Source organism: Podarcis bocagei (genome assembly GCF_964188305.1).
Source record: "Podarcis bocagei genome assembly, chromosome: 2".
In the NCBI taxonomy this organism is placed as follows: Eukaryota; Metazoa; Chordata; class Lepidosauria; order Squamata; family Lacertidae; genus Podarcis; species Podarcis bocagei.
In genome coordinates this window covers 66,893,755-66,911,442 of record NC_138126.1, presented here as the reverse complement: position 1 = coordinate 66,911,442, position 17,688 = coordinate 66,893,755, and positions in this window count along the sequence as shown.

Genomic DNA, 17,688 nt, shown 5'->3' with positions numbered 1-17,688 from the left:
TTGCTCACTTCAAATTATAGCCAAGGATGGTTTGGGAGAATCTGGCAAATTGCTTTGGCTAATAAACTAACTCACCATAGCAAACTGGTTAGCTGTGCCACAAAGAAGGATTTTGTCATAGAGGCACGGTTTCTGTTTCTCTCCAATGTAAACAAAGGCACGCTTGGGCTCCCCCCTCACATTCCTTATTTTGGAAATACACTCTTACTTTGAAGTGTTAAATATGTTGTAATCTCCCATCTTTCTTTACCTTCACGAATTGAACATCAGCTGACAGGGCAAATGTGTGAATACACCAGCACTTGGTTTGGATTTGTGGCTTATTGCAATTTTGCATCTTAAACACTTAATAAAAACATGAACAATAAGAAGCAGGAGGAAAAGACACTCTGTTATCATTGTCTATACGGTGGTAGTATTTACAAATCTAAATGGGACCCACATAAAACAGGCACAAGAAGATGAAATGACTTCCTTATCAATAGGGGGCACATACTTTCTGGAGAAGCCAGAACTCTTGATCCCTTTCCCAATTTTCTGTTGTACGAACAATTAACCTGAGACTAATCTATGATGTTGCCATGCCAGCCCCGCACCCCCCTGCCCACTGAAGTCTCTAGATCTCCATGACCAGCTTATGCACATTGTCCTCTTGAACCACTTTGATGGGGTTGTGGGGAGGTAAAGTCTGAAACTTGAGGAAGGGTAGGTAGTAAGAAACTTTGTGGGAGCCTGCAAACCTCCACCTGGAAGAGAGCCCCAAATGATCCTTCCCCGCAAGAACACACTACCTTGTGACATCAGCAGGTTCCTCCACTTTCCACTTTCATATCTGCATGTCTAATAACCAGCATACCTCATTCTAAGGAGAGGGGGCAAAGACTGCTGTACTCATAGCCCTAGTGCTGGAGGAGACTCTTGAGAGTCCCATGGACTGCAAGAAGATAAAACCTATCCATTCTTAAGGAAATCAGCCCTGAGTGCTCACTGGAAGGACAGATCCTGAAGTTGAGGCTCCAAAACTTTGGCCACATCATGAGAAGAGAAGACTCCCTGGAAAAGACCCTGATGTTGGAAAAGATGGAGGGCACAAGGAGAAGGGGACGGCAGAGGACAAGATGTTTGGACAGTGTTGTCGAAGCTACCAGCATGAGTTTGACCAAACTGCGGGAGGCAGTGGAAGACAGGAGTGCCTGGTGTGCTCTGGTCCATGGGGTCACGAAGAATCAGACACGACTAAATGACTAAACAACAACAATAACCAGCACACCTCATTCTAAGGAGAGGGGGCAAAGACTGCTGTACTCATAGCCCTAGAAACGAAAGGTTAAGAATGAGGGTGGGTATATGGGTGTCAGCTGGGAAGCAAGTGGTTTAGGGGAAGCACTTTCTCTGAAGAGTGGATATTTCCAGTGGCGGGAAAAGATGCTTAGGACCTAAAGATGGGAGGGAGGGACCATGCAGCGGAAAGAAGTGATGGTCCCAAGGGACTGGAGAGGGAGGAAGCAGGGGCAAGGGAAAGAAAGAAGAGGCAAAGTTAGCTGGCTGCAAGGGTCAAACTTACTTTTATGGCCATAGTTCCACCATTTGGTGGGCTTCTTCCTGGGGCCACTACATAAAACAACTCAAAACAAACATATGGCCTTTACTTTTTCATTTTCCCACTGTGTCTTTGCTGCGTCCTTCAAGACTTGAGCATCAGGGTCATCACAAAGTTGTTTGGAGTCTTCATGGATTTGCCCCACACATGTTGTTTCCCATTAACAGGCATTCCAGATTTCAGTGGTATCTGCAAGCAGATAGGATCTGTCTCCTGTCTAGGCATGGTCTTCCTGCCCTCCAGCTAGTTAATGGAATGAAAGCAGTCCAAAGGTTTCCCATTTTAGAATGATTCAGAAATGGCTACTAAGGGCTTGGGGTTTTGTTTTTTGTTTTGCATAAGAATTGAGTAGTGATAAGAAAGAATGGAGAGAGAAAGAGGGAGAGATGTAGGAGAGATGGAATAAATACATTCCACAACTCTATCTAGATACTCAGTTTGGAGACTTAGGTGAAGGGCAATCTTACTGTGGCTTTTAGCTTAAACTGAGCTCAAGCTATTCTTGTTTTTCCAGCTCATGCTTTCCCACCCAGTATACAATATCATTACCATGAGAAGACGCTGTTCAAAACACTGCATAGAACTTGATGGTTACTGATCTAAGCAAATCACTAATGTATAACATCTGAAAACAGACAAGTGTTCCAGGGAATTTGAGAGGTGCTTCACTTCAAGTCAAAAACTTGAAGAAGAAACCTGTTTACCAGAGGTGACTTGAGTGTATGCACCACAAGCACCTTCAACCTTCTTAAAAACTACAGCCTTTCACCAACAATAGACACAGGCTTCCAGCTGCACGTTCAGCACGACTCCAGAACAAGCTTGTCATACCATGGAGCAAAGGACCTCAATTATTACATTTTTATCCTGCCTGTTCTCCAAGGAGCTCAGAATGGCACACATAGTTCTCCCCCCCCCACCCCCAAACCTTATCTTTCTAACTCTGTGTTGTAGATTAGGGCAAGAGACAGCGACTGGCCCAAGGGCACCCAAGGAGCTTAATGGCCAAGTGAGATTTGATAACTTGGGTTTCCCTGGTCTTAGTGCAACACTTGAATTACTACACCACATTGCTTCTCAGTTATCGATGTGTACCATTTCCCCCTTTATGCTGCTCCTCAGAAAGGCAAAAAATTGAATAGGTCATGAAGGCAAAACCAGTCCAATGTGTGTGGACAAGGTTCCATAAGACATTGTGCCTCCCGAAAGAACTCCAGAAGGCAGCAGAACTGCACTCCCAGCTTGTGATGGAGGCATCTCTTTATTTGCTAGCTCTTGACTGCATAGACACTATAACTTGAAAGCATGTTCAAAGCATGCTTCACTCTGTAGAGGCAGCATAATAAATAATAATAATAATAATAATAATAATAATAATAATAATAATAATAATAATAAATAATAATAATAATAATAATAATAATAATAATAATAATAATAATAATATAACTCTGGGCGGCTCCCAATAGAATATTAAAAACACGATGAAACATCAAACATTAAAAACTTCCCTAAACAGGACCGCCTTCAGATGTCTTCTAAAAGTCAGGTATTTGTTTATTTCCTTGACATCTGATGGGAGAGCATTCCACTACCGAGAAGGCCCTCTGCCTGGTTCCCTGTAACCTCACATCTCGCAGTGACGGAACCGCCAGAAGGCCCTCGGAGATGGACCACAGTGTCCGGGCTGAATGATGGGGGTGAAGATGCTCCTTCAGGTACACTGGGCCTCAATCTCTGGGATTCACAAATGGAGAGAATGTAGCTGCACTCAGGTTCAGCTCGTGGGCTTCCCACAGGCATCCGGTTGGCCCCTATGAGAACAGGATGCTGGGCTAGACGAGTCTTTCACCTGATCCAGCAGGGTTCTTCATATTATTTCCCTCAAAGAATTCTGGGCACTGTAGTTTACCCCTTGCAGAGTTACAATTCCCATCAACCTTTTGCAAACTACAGTGCCCAGAATTCTTGGGGGGGGGGGGGAGAATGTGCTTTAAAGGTACAGTTGTGTACGCAGCCCTTATTCACAAGTGGCATTTTCCTATACTCAGGAGCAAGGAACAATTTACATAACGTCACCCACTGGTAAGTTATGTTAGGTTCCCCAAAGCAGGGAGTCTGAGCTGAGTACCTTGTCTCCTCTAGGCACAAATGTAATGGATTGTGTTAGTACATACAGTTTATTATAGACCACAGTTGTAAGATGCCTTTCTGGTTACCAAAACAAAGCAAATACCTTAAGGCATAATTGAGGCAACCAGGTAGTCTATTATTATTCTTATCAGAGCTGAGCCAAATTGTCCCTGGAGAGGTCATCAAAGGAGTGCAAAGCTCTTTCTCAGGGTGAGCTTCACATATGTTTGTATTGCTGCAATCCAGCATGCAGTTAGGCCGCCTGCATCCTACTAACATGAAGAGGATTTAAGCAGCATAACTATACAGTGGTACCTTGGGTTACAGATGCTTCAGGTTACAGACGCTTCAGGTTACAGCCTCCGCTAACCCAGAAATAATACCTCAGGTTAAGAACTTTGCTTCAGGATGAGAACAGAAATCATGCCGCGGCGGCACAGTGGCAGTGGGAGGCCCCATTAGCTAAAGTGGTACCTCAGGTTAAGAACAGTTTCAGGTTAAGAACGGACCTCCAGAACGAATTAAGTTCTTAACCTGAGGTACCACTGTATGCAGGATTGCAGCTGTGTTCCTATTGACCAAACAACATCCAGCACTTAGTGCCAATCTACACATGCTGCAGATTTGTGGCAACATTTTTCCTGGGTTGTGCCATGACAGAGTGCAGCTTTGAGTTTAAATGCTTCTCCACCCAGAAAGAACCCCTGCACATAGAAAAATAGTACCTCAGGGAAAAGCTACAGTCCAGAAGATGTTGCATGTATAGTTGGTTGTCTGTAACAGCTGCAGTGAGAAACACCACCAGAGTTGGCAGGTCTGGCCCAAGACATTTGCCTGCCTCAGGCACCCCATCCCAGGTCAAAGTGCACAGTACCCAAGGCTGTCTATGTTATTCTGGCACCTGAGACAGAAAATCTCACAAGTGCTTCTCCTATTGTAAAAATACAGTAAAAGTTAGTTAACTAGTTATTTGCTGCTTTTTCAGGACACTCAAAATCACTTGCCTAAGGCAGCTGCCTCACTCTGCCTAAGGATAGAGCCGGCCTCAGATTTGATGCCATGTCATATGCATGGCACTTATTCAGTAGTTGTGCCTCATTTTAGGGACTTTGTGGCTGGAGCCGTGACTTGTTTAAAAAGGTAATGGGGTTACCTGAAGTTTTCAAAGAAGCCGTTTTCTCTTCCTGCCAAACTGGCAGAGTCTCAAACCTCCATAATGAAATTCGAATATGAATATTAAAAAATCCTGCACTCAGCCCTAGTCAGTGCCACGTCCCCATTAAAACTTAATGTGTGATTATGTTGGCCAGTGTCATGAATCCAGGGCTGGAGAGTGTCACAGCGCTTGAAAGGAGTTATTTACTTATATGAGTCAGAGCGTTTCAGGACAACCTCCTGGGTTCAATCACATCAAACAATTTTTCTATAGTCTTGAAAGCTGATCCATCTATAGCAGCAAGGGATATCCTTCCCGAATGGAATTCCTTCCATTTAGCTTTTCCCAAGGAGAGGGGGAACATGTCGAATTTTGTTTTATTTATCCAAAGTCTTAAAGCAAGTGTTCTCAAAGTGTGAGGTGGAACTCTCCAGGGTGGTGTGGGCTGTTGCCGGGGGAGAGATCAGATGTTTCCTGACATCTCCCAGTGTATCTTTATGGAACCAAAAGTCTGTCTGAGACCTAGTTCAGACATTCAGACTTGTGGTTATGTCCTTTGCGGGGTAAGAGTTGGAGGCCAGACCTCAGCAGCACATCCATTCGTTCCTTTGACTTCATCAAAATAGATCCCAGAGCCGTTTACGAAGCAGTAAATAAGCAAAACAGAATCCCATCAGAATGATATGTATCACAAAACATAGCATAAACATATATAAAGACATGGTTTTTACAAGGTCCAACTGTTCAACATAACAGTAACAGTACCCCTTGAAGAAAGTAATCAGTTTCCGCATGAGGCCTGGGTGAATAGATATGACTTAACTAGGCATGGAAGCTGAGTGTTGGGGCCAAATACGCCTTTCAAGGAGTGAAATTTTACACAGTGAACCAATATAGAGAAGGCCCCATCTAGTATCACCATCCAGCGAGTTACACTCACTGGTGGGACATGTGAATGATGTCTTGTGTCAATCAGGTGCAATCTTGTGCATGGGGGACAGGCAGCATTTCATTTCCCTATTCATTTCCATTTTAAAAGTTTCATTTGTTTTGTTTCCCATTAATCTTAACTGATTTCATTTTTCATTTGCATTTTTCATTCATTACCATTTTTTAGTTGATTTCAAAAGTTGCTCCTTGCATCTTTCCCCAACCAGATGGCATGAAATTCACAGGTGTTCTACTATCTCACTCCAAGATATCTGACCTGCCAATGTGTAGCGAGATTGGACAAAAGGTACCCATTTTAGAGGATTGTATGGTTCTTATTGTTTTAAATGGGAGACTTAGCCAGTCTTCTGTTGCCTGTAACATAGCCGTTTTTCATCCAAATGTAATGAAATGTGCAAGCGTTCTGTTGTCACCTGGAACATCAAATTTCACTGCAGGCACCATTCATCCAATCTGTGTGATCCTTCCCCTGGGAATGGATTGGAGGCAAATTGCATGCAGTTTTGTTCAAGCTAGCAAAACACATCATTTGCATGGTGCCAGGTGCAAGTACCCCTGAAGGCTAGCCCTAGTTCCCAGCATACGTACATAAGAACTGGGCCCGAGTGCAAAGCAACCCCATAATTTCCTATTTAATGCACTATAGGTGGACCGAGAACTCTTGAGAGTCCCATGGACTGCAAGAAAATCAAACCTATTCATTCTTAAGGAAATCAGCCCTGAGTGCTCACTGGAAGGACAGATCCTGAAGCTGAGACTCCAATACTTTGGCCACCTCATGAGAAGAGAAGACTCCCTGGAAAAGACCCTGATGTTGGGAAAGACTGAGGGCACAAGGAGAAGGGGACAACAGAGGACGAGATGGTTGGATAGTGTTCTCGAAGCTACGAACATGAGTTTGACCAAACTGTGGGAGGCAGTGGAAGACAGGAGTGCCTGGCATGCTCTGGTCCATGGGGTCACAAAGAGTCGGACACGACTAAACAACAACAACAACAGGTGTCCCACTTTCCAATACATGGTGCACCTCAGTCTGTGAAGCAACTTTCCTTTTTGTTTTGATGAAATAATATTTCCAAGAAAACAATATTTCCAATGGTACCAAATGCAAAACAAACAAACACCACCTTTCTAAGTTTGTAATTCTAAGACACAAACCTCAATTCTGGAAAGCCGGGCTGGAAAATATTTCTATTCCAGGCAGACATACACACAGCAGTCTTTTAAATTAGTTTGGACATAGTTGGAAGTCCTGAAACCAGCCATAGGCCGTACCTACACTTTTTGTTCCTGAGGCTCTGGTGTTTGAGACAAAGAAAGATTCACAGCATAGAATCATAGAATTGTAGAGTTGGAAGGGGTCCCAAGGGTCATCTAGTCCAACCCCCTTCAATGCAGGACTCTCAACTAGATTGTGCATGGCAGATGGCCATCTAACCTCTGCTTAAAAACCTCCAAGGAAGGAGAGTCCACCAGAATGAAGAATGCTGACTTACAGGATGCCCCTGCCCTGGTGAGTCATCAAAGAACATTTCAATGAAAACAAAGACACAGCCTTACCAAGACATTTTGCCTTCTTTTAGCTTTATCTGTTCTAAACTAGGGAAATGTTGTTACTAAGTGTTTGTAGGCTAAAGGAGTCAGGGCTGGTTCAAGACATTTTGGCACATGAGGCAAACCACAAAATAGTGCTCCCACCCCTGGCCAGGGGAAAAGGGGTGAGTGATGATCTACATCAGGAACAAGGGGGTGAGTGAAGTTTTACACTGGGAACAAGGTGGAGGAATCAAATCAACTTACCCGATGTTTGAAGTGGGAATCAAAGGCCATGGTGGGCGAGCGGGGAGTTGAAAGGGGCCTGCTCTGAACCATGCTAGGCAGGAGCAGAGCCCTGGAGACCCCAGTGAGTAGCCCTGGCCATTTCTTCCCTAAGGATGGGACGATTGTCTCCTATTTTCTGAGAGGCTGCCATAGAAGCAGCATTGGGGGGCCGCCAAGGGAAGGACAGATCCTGCTTTCAAGGAGTGCACTGCAGTTGTAGCTGCTACTGCAGCAGCAACACCAGTGGGTGATGCATTGTTTGAAGTACAGATCTGCTGCCCCTGTGGATCCTGCCACCCAAGGTGGACATCTCACCTTGCCTCATGTGTGGGCCTGCCCTGAGAGGACCATTACCAGGTTATGATGGCTCAAATCCTCTGGTTGCCAATGGAAAATACCTAATTTGGCTCCACTCACTTACTAAAAAATATAACCATTTTTAAAAATCAAGACTTTGCTGCCTTTTGGTCTTCAAGTCTGCCAGGTCACCTCAGCATGCCTAATGGTAGGGTCCCTTCTGCAAATAAAACACAACTAACAAAACGTGCAGCTTGCTTCTTGCCAGTGTGGTGTAGTGGTTAAGAGCGGTAGTCTTGCAATCTTGGGAACCGGGTTCACGTCTCCACTGCTCCGCATGCAGCTGCTGGGTGACCTTGGGCTAGTCACACTTCTCTGAAGTCTCTCAGCCTCACTCACCTCACAGAGTGTTTGTTGTGGGGGAGGAAGGGAAAGGAGAATGTTAGCCACTTTGAGACTCCTTTGGGTAGTGATAAAGCGGGATATCAAATCCAAACTACTATTCTTATTCTTCTTCTTCTTCTTCTTCTTCTTCTTCTTCTTCTTCTTCTTCTTCTTCTTCTTCTTCTTGCTATGTGATGCTGTTCAATAGAATGAGCTCACACATTCAGCTGCAAAGATTATCAGGACCTAAGAGCCAAATTAGATGTGATGGGGTAGATCCATGAGAGGAACACACACATTTTCAAAGTCTGAAGCAGCTGTGGGTGGCTTGATTTGGATCAGACCCACAATGTTGGGGGAAGGGGAGTTTAACTCTCCCACCATGTCACATGTTCCTGATTTAAACTGTTCCACCTACCGCTCTTTGGCCTGTGAGGAAAAGCATACAATGAACATATAGAAAAATCCTTTGTGTTTTCTCCTGTGCTACAACTTTGGAAGCATTTAAAGAGACCGGATGTATCAGACCCAAGGCCCATCTACACCAGCTTCCTGTCTCCAGCAGTGGACAGCCAATGGCTTGTGGAAGCTCACAAATGGGGCATGAAGGGTTTTTGATGTAGCATCCTCATCAGGAGAGTGGAGTCCCTAAGATGATTGGAGGGTGCCTTGTACGCCTCATTCTGGGAAATCCTGAAGCAAGGCTGGTGCCAAACATATTGCTCTGCTTCCCTTTGGACTACATCACTGAGGCCAAGAGGTGGGGCTTGTCGCCTGGGCATCCCAGGACCTCCAGGCACACTGTCCGGGCTTGCACCTCAAGGAGGTAGCTTCGGTGCTTGACTTCACCCCGGAGGCGCACTCCATTGTCACTCGAGACAGACAGATGCCAACAACAACAATTCTCATCAACATTTTTGAATGAAGCCATGCATGAGAACTATACTTGTGGTGGGATTTAGGTAACTTCTCAAACGTGTGCAGCAAACACTTCTCTGCAAAAAAATAAAGCTTCAGAATGAAAGGGTACAGAGCGGCTGTTTTCAGACCCTACACCTTTTTTGTTCAGCAGTATTTCTTTGTTTCTTTTAGGGCTTCATTCATATATAATTCCAGAAAGTTCCTTTTCTGGGGGTGCTACCCAGTGACCTGTGCATGGTATCATTGGAAGAGACAGCATGTATTACTTTGTTTATAAGAACATATTTCCGGTGATTGATGTTGGAGCTGCGGAAGTATGTTTGCAAGTGAGACTTTAAAACATGAATCAAACAATGTTTGGAATACGTATGCTTCTCTGTCAAACATTTCTCTTAGTCTGGAGTCGGCCGCTAGCCTGCTTCTCCAGAGGTATGAAGGCCTGAATGCTGCTGCGGAGTCTGGATCAAAAGCAATTCTTCTATTGGACGACCATCTGTCCTATATGACTATCTTCAGGGAAAGATGAGCTGGTGTGCACTGTGTAAATGTGTATATATATATATGTACAGGATTTGCAAGACAGTTACTTCCTTAGACCCCGGTGTATACAAAGATGATACATTGCTCCAAGATGTTGCATCATATTTAAAAAGTTTGGGATCAATAGTAATACTCTGTGTGACTTCAGCAAAAGAGGTGTTCATTTTTAACACTACTTTCTAATACAGTGACCCTATGTATACTTGGGAGTAAACCCTGTTTAATCCAGTGAGGCTTTTCCCCCAAGCAACTGTGCATTGGATTGGGCAGTAAGCTACATGGAATGGAAAAGGTTCTAGAGTTAATTGATTTATAAAGCAAGAACTATAAAAAGAACTACTGGGTTTTCCCAGTAGTGATGTATGGAAGTGAGAGCTGGACCATAAAGAAGGCTGATCGCCGAAGAATTGATGCTTTTGAATTATGGTGCTGGAGGAGACTCTTGAGAGTCCCATGGACTGCAAGAAGATCAAACCTATCCATTCTGAAGGAAATCAGTCCTGAGTGCTCACTGGAAGGACAGATCGTGAAGCTGAGGCTCCAATACTTTGGCCACCTCATGAGAAGAGAAGACTCCCTGGAAAAGACCCTGATGTTGGGAAAGACTGAGGGCACAAGGAGAAGGGGACAACAGAGGACGAGATGGTTGGATAGTGTTCTCGAAGCTACCAGCATGAGTTTGACCAAACTGCGGGAGGCAGTGGAAGACAGAAGTGCCTGGTGTGCTCTGGTCCATGGCGTCACGAAGAGTCGGACACAACTAAACAACTAAACAACAACATAAAAAGAAAATCTGGATAAGAAGAACCAGGTCCAGATACCGGCTCGGCCATGATAGTTATTAGATGGTAAATTAGTTTTGCAAACTGTAGAAGAGTAGAATTGTAAAGTGTGAGCTGACTCAGACGTTCCTGGTTCAAATGTCACATCGGTCATGAATATCTTTGAGCCTCTACCCCAAATCTGCATTATGGGGATGATGGTAACAATAACAGCCTGCTTTACACAGTCGTTGTAAGACAGGCATGGAAAACTTGTTTGTATGTCAAGTGTACACACCATACTTTTAAAGCACATGGTTTGCCCCCCAAAATCCTTACCGTTTACCCCTCACAGAGCTACAATCCCCAGCACTATTAACCAACTATGGCTCCCAGGATTCTTTGGTAAAGTCATGTGCTTTAGCTTTAAATGTATGTTATGTATTCAGCCAAGGACTGCATTCCTCCAGGAGATATGTCTCAGGGGCCACATTTTGGAGTGGCCAAGGCTGAAATAATGTATGTTGAGCTGAACATTGTATGAATGTTTCCTGCTGCTGTTGCTATGACCAGTCATCACCACTGCCGTTCAGTTTTAAGTATTCTTTCCTTATCTATGATTTGGCTTCCTGTTGAAAAGAAAGGGGAAATATGGGATAACTATTTACATTATGAAGGACATCCTTATAAAAATACATTGGGTGTGGCAGTGCACATACAACAGATTTTGAGATAAGGAGTTGCAGCAGAATTAAGGGCAATAGCCTGAGGGCTGTCTTTGTATCTTTATATGCAGTGAGGGAGGGAAAAGAGCTGATTCCGTGCAAGGCTGCAGTCTTAAATCAATGTGACAGAGCAAGCTGCCTTATAATAACCCAGTCTATTTATTCTTCCAACCCAGGGGTGGGAACTTCAGGCCCCTGGACCAAATATGGCCTTCCAGGCATCTTCATCTGGCCCTTGGCACTCTTCCACTGCCACACGTCGTCCTTTCCCCAGGCCACATGCTAACTGGTCCTGCTATTCACTCCAGGTCTTCTTGCCTGGCTGGACTTTGCCCTTGAACTCTGATAATGCTTCTTCCTTGTCTGGAAGAAGGACAGAAAGAGGTGCATCAATGTGTAGCAATTAGCCTACCATATAAACATAACCTGTCACATTCATTGTGCCGCACACTTCTGCCTCTGGTCCCACCCCTTCCCTGGCATGGAAGGTTGCTCAGGAGAGAATGTGGCCCTCAGGCTGAATAAAGATTCCTCACCCTTAATCTAATCCGATAATGTCTACTCTGGAGGAAAGCAGCTTTTCGCTGTCTCAAGCAAGGACGTTTCACATCGTCTATTAACTTGATGTTTTTAAAGGGAGGTGCCAGAAATGTCGTCTTGGACTTCCTGCATATGCTGTACCCCTGAGCTGCAGTTCTTTCTGTAAAGCACTGGAATGTAAACCAGAGTTTAGCTGTTGGGGTGCATCAGTGAAGGAGAAAATAGAATAAGTGAAATGCTCGACTCATAGAAAACAAATCAGAAACAAACCAACAGATAAATGCTTAGATAAAATACTGAGCTCATCATAAATAATAAATGGGTTAATCTAATAGCAGCACAGGGACGCAGGTGGCACTGTGCGTTAAACCACAGAGCCTAGGACTTACCGATCAGAAGGTTGGTGGTTCGAATCCCCGCGACGGGGTGAGCTCCAGTTGCTCAGTCCCTGCTCCTGCCAACCTAGCAGTTCTAAAGCATGTCAAAGTGCAAGTAGATAAATAGGTACTGCTCCAGCAGGAAGGTAAATGGCGTTTCCATGCGCTGCTCTGGATCACCAAAAGTGGCTTAGTCATGCTGGCCACATGACCCGGAAACTGTATGCCGGCTCCCTCGGCCAATAAAGTGAGATGTGCGTGCAACCCCAGAGTCAACCACAACTGGACCTAATGGTCAGGGGTCCCTTTACCTTTACCTTTAATAGCAGCACACACCCGGGGGGGGGAGTTTGGCCAGGCTTTGAGGGCCTAGTTAGAATATATTCTAACTAGTTTTAGCATAATGGACAAGTTTTATGGATGTGGCTGTTTTTTATTGTATGAAATGGTTTTATTTTTTTCTGTTGCTGCTGCTGCTGTTGCTGTGGCGTTGGTGGTTGTTGTTATTTAGGCTTGTTAGTTGCTGGTTACCCCAAGGTTTCCAGTTAACTTACAACACATTTAGAACATAAATATAAATACATTATTCCACAGAAACAGAAGAAAACACCCATACACACCCATAACAGCCAAGGGAAGCTATGGCAGAACACTAGTAACAAGACAACGTCATTTTTGTCTATCAAAAATCTAGAGAATTTTTTTTAATCTGGCACTGAAAATATGTCAACAAAGGCACCAAGTGCTGAGGAAACCACTCCAAAGACAGGGAGCCACAACTGAAAAGGCCCTCTCCCTTGTCACCATTGTTTTTATGTTTATGAAGCCAACCTGAGAGTTTTGAAACTCAAAGGAGTCTCATAAATATTTTAAAGAAATAAATGTAGAAAGACAAGGATTATGATTAGTAAAGCAAGCACACCCATTTGCTTATTATGACCACACTTGCCAAATTCAGTTTTGCTGTTGTAGGGTTTGCCAGTTTGCAATAAATTTGGGTTTTCTTGACCCAGAACTTTATAAATACCTGCAGCTGTTTTCCCCGTACACAACTCCCTGCTTTGAGCGTTATCTGCCACTCCCGTAATAGTGGATCTGATCAAGTCTGATCTGATCTAGAATTGCTCCTAGGTTGCTTTGCTCCCTAAGATCTGGAGGAAAAAACAAAAGACCTATTCCAAACCGAGAAGCCTATTCTCAGTTAATGGCATGCTTAAAAAGTAAGCCATCTGGGTTGCTTTAACTTTGCTCATTCAAGAATCTTGTTGCACTGTGAGAGGTACAGACACATGCACACACACACTCTCTGTATCGATTTGGCAAAGTTATGTCCTTAACAGGTGACTTTTCATTACTTTTTAGCATGACCAAGATTTATTCACTTCACAGGTATTTTAAAAAGGCACTTGCCTTATAACCAGTCTTTCCCTACTTAGAAGAGATTAGGGGATCATATTTCATGGCCTCTCCTGGATCCCACTTCTAAAGCCCTAATGAACTATGGTTGAGTGAGCACAGTAATCCAGTATTTGCAGGAGCTTGTTAAAGTCACTGATTCCATTATAATAACCAGCTACATATGATCAGATTACTTACTGAAATAACGGCTCAAGGTAAGATGTTAGGGCCTGAACTGGCTGTCACACCAGTGAATGGAAGCTTTCCTGTTTGCTTCAATGAGGTCCGCGCTCCCTTTAAAAACAGATGATATGATGAACAAGGACTACAACCCAAGCCAAGAAGCATTATGCTTTCCTTTCATTTGCTTTTCTTGGCTATGTTGCCAGGTGTTTGAACAACGGCATTGGAACAGGCATGGATTCTGGGCTAAGGTTAGCATTTCTATGCTACCCTGTCCCTGCTCTTCATTAGGGAATCATTCACAATCTTAACGTGAGTTCTGTGACTAGATTTACTGCTGGTTCTGTTGTTAATTTATAGGTTCCAGCCTACAAGGCAAAATGTTACACGCACATGGACTGATACTCTGTTTTACTGTATCGTTTAATCATCTTCGTTGGTACTTGACTGCTTGGGTGACAGCTTTGGGCTCTGTTGTTGGAGAAAAAGCAAAAAATCAAGCATCGGTAAATAACTAAACTGCCTGTTTTACTGAATCATTTAATGGTCTTTATTGGTATCTTACTTTAAAAAAACAAACAAACCATGGATAGCTGCTTTGCGCTCTGTTGTTGGAGGAAAAGCATGGGTAAATAACTAAACTGTACTATTTAGATACTGTACAGCACATAGCATGAAATAGCTGACAAATTTATCTCTAGCCTGAAAACATTAATTAAAGGAAGCCAGCAGCAGACAGATGTTCAAGGAAAAAGCATAGCAGCACAGAATGGAAATGTTATTCTTTTATCCGATTCAGTTTAGTGAGGCGCGCGAATTGAGGTATCCTCTGTTTCAGCTCAAATTAACAATGGACTTGTTTGTTGATTATGTTAAATGCTGCTGCTATTATTACTGTTATTTCTACTACTACTACAACCATTAAGTGTAATTAATAAATGATAATTTGTTCTCAATACTTTATTTATTAGTTATACCCCATTTTCCCTCCAGTATGGAAAACAAAAACAGACATTAGTGTGTGTGAAAAACAAAAACAAAATACACACAAAATCTATACTATAAAACCACCAATAGTCAGATACTTTATGAAGCATTTCCAGTATATCGGAAGCCCAAAGGGAAGTTAATGAAGAAGAAGAAACATGTACAACTGTTATCTTCTCAATTCCCACACAGATAGGATCATATTTATTTATAGTACCCCATTCCATCTCATTTGGTATTGAGAAACAGCTGAAAGTAGTTTTCTTTCCTATGCTGCCTTCATCATCCCTGGACACAAACACAAAATAGTTATGGTGTCTAAGAAGTCTTCAGAAAAAGACAGTCCCTTTGAGAGAGAGAAATGTGTTTGTAAGATTTTGACTCTTCTGATCTGGACAATAACAGGCTCTGTTGAAGAGCTGTAGAATAATTCCCCAAAGGTACCACCCAAGACTGGAGTATTATACTTCAGTACTGTAATTAGGGATCTGCTACTGATAAGGCTGCTGACCTAAGCCACTTTCTGCTATGGCCAGACACACAGAAAAGGCCAGTGAACTGAATGTGCCTTACCTTCTGCTGCTAATAGGATCTCCCTGTTATACTGAAATGGAAAGAGACATAAACAAATGAAAATGTGTCACTGTGATGGTTTCAGATCTTTTATCTATGGGAACTGGAGATGATAGGGATGGCAGATTGTCCATATACTGATTTGGGATCGTTGTTGACATTTATGCAGACAAGATTGTAAAATGGCAACGTTTGAAAAGGCAAAAGTCTTTAAAAATAGCTCGGAGCCAGAACAGGCATTGGATGAATAGAGCGTTTGTCTTGGATGCTACTGATTGCGTGAAAGATGCCAGCAACCAGCCAGCCCACTCCTACTGTAAGGGTTGTTGTTTTTCTTACTATATTATCCATCCCAATTCTTTACATATTTACTTGGAATTGTCCCACTGAATTCCATGGAACTCCCAAGAAAGTGTGCATTGGTGCAGCCTTAGTTAAACGTGAAATCTTCAGTGCATGCTAGTTTTGAGGTAAATGTGATCAGTCCATTAAAAACCCCCAAGGTTTTCCTGTATAACTCTGAGATTAATTTCCCCCTCCTCCATCTCTCTTCCTATGCTTTTTTTTTTGCCACTCAGGACATCCACATGCTAACTATCCACTTCATCAGTAGTAGACAGTTTTTCCTTTTCATGCAGAACTCAAGTCCTTTTCTCTATTCATAAAAAAACACCCTAAAGATGCCTCACATATGGAATGTGGTTTCAATTGCCAAAGAATGATCTATATGAGTTGTACAATCACCTAAAACAGATAAGGAGAAGCTACCACATGACTCTTGCAATTATTTGAGCTTATTGCACAACCCATTCAAAGAAAAGGACAGAATTCTTGATCTTTGCCTCTAACTTTTGTTTATGCATCTATTTGGGTTTAAAGCATTTCTCTGTTATCTACTTCCACTTCATGCTGTAGCAAAAGAATCAATCACCCCTTTGGTGATTGTGAAGCCTAAGATTAGCTATATGTAGAGAATCTAGTCTAGACCTGTAGTATGCTTCACCCTGTAGTAGACGTCTGATGCTGCTGAGCCTTGGAGCCCAGGGCAAACCATGCAGATCATAGACCAAGTTTTGAACAATAGGTGCAGGAATGTCACCTGCAAAAAAAGTGCCTGCCTTTGCCCAAGGCAATTCCTGGTTATGCATTCTGTTACTAGATAGGAGCATGATATTTGGAGATGCCCCAAGACTTCCTAAAGGTACATTCTCTCCACCCATCCTGCTTTCTAGAGTTTCACATGGGCTCCATGCAGATCAAACCAATCAGCAGATCCACAACGATTCGATGTGCAAAACACACACACCATTCCTCTCATGAGAGATGTGAACGATGTGCTTTGCTGTCCTTGTCACTTCTGAATAGCATCGGTGAAAGATGCAGATGCGTAAATGCAAAGCAGCACATCTAGCAAGGCATGGTGGTTGCTGAACAGAAATCAGGGAGGCCTGGGTTCTTCAGGGGGACTCATCCTCTAAGTCAAAATGTTGTGTTCTCTGGCCAGGAGGGCCTGGTGGTTCTCCCCCATGAGGGTGTAGCCTGAACTTCCCTCTCACCAGAGTCCTCTGCTGTGCATTCCAAGGTCCCTGAGCTATGGGTCATGACAACCTTTGGTGAGTATCTCACAGGAGAAACCTGTGCATGCAGCTGACTTGAGCTACTTTGAGGAAGGGTGGGATAAGCATAATAAAAAAATATGATAAATTATATAATGATGTTATACACACAAAGAAACAATTATTTAAAAATTGAAAATTAAATTGAGCATGCAATTGGCTTCACTCTGGAATTACTCCATAGTAAGTTGTTTTGATGAAATGGTAGAGTTGGAAGGGATCCCAAGGGTCATCACCCTACAAGGCAGGAATCTTTTTGCCCAACGTGGGGCTTGAACTCACAACCCTGAGATTAAGAGTCTCATGCTCTAACAACTGGATGGATGGCGGCTAACAGATTGAGGTTGAATCCTGACAAGACAGAAGTACTGTTTTTGGGGGACAGGAGGCGGGCAGGTGTGGAGGATTCCCTGGTCCTGAATGGGGTAACTGTGCCCCTGAAGGACCAGGTGCGCAGCCTGGGAGTCATTTTGGACTCACAGCTGTCCATGGAGGCACAGGTCAAATCTGTGTCCAGGGCAGCTGTTTACCAGCTCCATCTGGTACGTAGGCTGAGACCCTATCTGCCTGCGGACTGTCTCGCCAGAGTGGTGCATGCTCTGGTTATCTCCCGCTTGGACTACTGCAATGCGCTCTACGTGGGGCTACCTTTGAAGGTGACGCGGAAACTACAACTAATCCAGAATGCGGCAGCTAGACTGGTGACTGGGAGCGGCCGCCGAGAC